Source organism: Merops nubicus, unplaced genomic scaffold (genome assembly GCF_000691845.1).
Source record: "Merops nubicus isolate BGI_N331 unplaced genomic scaffold, ASM69184v1 scaffold24780, whole genome shotgun sequence".
NCBI lineage: Eukaryota > Metazoa > Chordata > Aves > Coraciiformes > Meropidae > Merops > Merops nubicus.
The window spans coordinates 27,183-28,709 of record NW_008582560.1 but is presented as its reverse complement, the minus strand read 5'-3'; the positions used below and the strand labels follow the sequence as shown (position 1 = coordinate 28,709).

Below are 1,527 nucleotides of genomic sequence, written 5' to 3'. Positions count from 1 at the left end.
ATGTTTCAGTGGGAAATTCTTTGACTAGTTCAGCAGAGATCGTTGCAAATATTTTAGTATTTAGTTGTGCTTGCACCAGAAAATGTGTAAACATTCAATTGTATTGCCTGCAGGTTCTCAGACAGGCTTTTAAATTCTCAGTTGTATTTGCCTTTGCTCCCAAATCATGTCAGGTAATGGAATCTAAGGGGCTAGTTGGCTCAGTCTGAAACTGTTAGGGACTGTCAAGTAGTTTAACAACAGGAGTGATGGCACTCCAGCTCTAGAGAGCATGCCCCATCCCTGACTCATTTAGAGCTTTAGATTTAGCACTAGATACACAGAGCGCTGAGGAATCTGTACAAAACACCCTCCACTGACAAACAGTAGACCTTAAAATGCATCTTCCACAGGGAACCCTTCACATCTGGTTCCTCCTGTGGAGCTGGAAAGGTTATACTAACCTAGAGCCAGAAGCACCACCACAAGCCCCTGAAAGGGAACAAGTGGAACCACTAAGGCCACTGCTCACAGGCAGCCAAACAACACAAATGTCCCCACAGATCAGGACGTAGACAAAAGGGATTGAATGAACTCCCTATTAATTTATTAATTTCAGGAGAAGTGGTTACTGGAGTAGCTATGTGAAAATGTTCAGCACAGTGGAAGAAGGTAGCAGAGCTGATGTGTGTAGAGGTGGCTATAAAGTCAAAGATTAGTCCTTGAAGGTAGTAGGAATACATGATGGTTTTAACTAACGAGTTGGGAAAGCCCAGTTTATTGGTGGGCTCTTGAATCTGGTATCTGTGGGTAAGACTCCAGAGAGCTAGGAGAAGAAACCTGCTAAATGTCATTTTTGGACAAAGGCTAGAGGAATTTGAGCAGTGCCATCACACTGCTTGAACAGCCCCCAGGGTCCCTCTTGTTAGTGAGCATTATGGAAGCATTTCTCATGGTGAAGCTTTCATTGCTCTTAACATTAAACTATTTACTTGCATTCATTTTAGCTGCACTTTGATAAACCATTGACAAACGAGTTCTGTAGTTAAATCCCTTTAAATGTGGAAGATGATCAGAAAATAGAGGAGCAAGTCTTCCCTTTAAACCAAGAAACCACTTCAAATGCAGTAAAGAGCTATCTTTGTTTGTAGCTACATGTTTTTACATCAGGAAAATGCTATCAACCTAAATGCTAGGTGTGATTTCTGTCACGATCCAGAAGTGATTGCAGCTGCTGCCTGCTTTAACAAACCTCCAGATACCTCTGTTACTTGATGCTTCTACTGTTTGTTTTCATTTTCTTGGGGATATTTGGCAAACAGTGTCAGAAGCAATAAGGAAAACAGAATGGACAGTTTGCTTGCACTTCCTGGAAGAAGACAGTAAAACTGAGCTTTCAGAAGTTAAGCAGAACTCAAATGTACAGCTTTGTAGAGTTTTCTAAGACTTTGTTTATTTGCTTATAGAATCACAGAATGTCAGGGGTTAGGAAGGGACCTCCAGAGATCAAGTCCAGCCCCCCTGCCAGAGCAGGGCCATCCAGTCTCG

At 42.2% G+C, this 1,527-nt stretch overlaps 1 protein-coding gene across 1 annotated transcript in view; it reads right to left on the bottom strand.

The window, feature by feature from the left end:
* The window catches only part of CPLX4 (complexin 4), a 13,543-nt gene that overhangs the window by 8,074 nt on the left and 3,942 nt on the right, over positions 1–1,527 (bottom strand). The window lies entirely within an intron of this gene.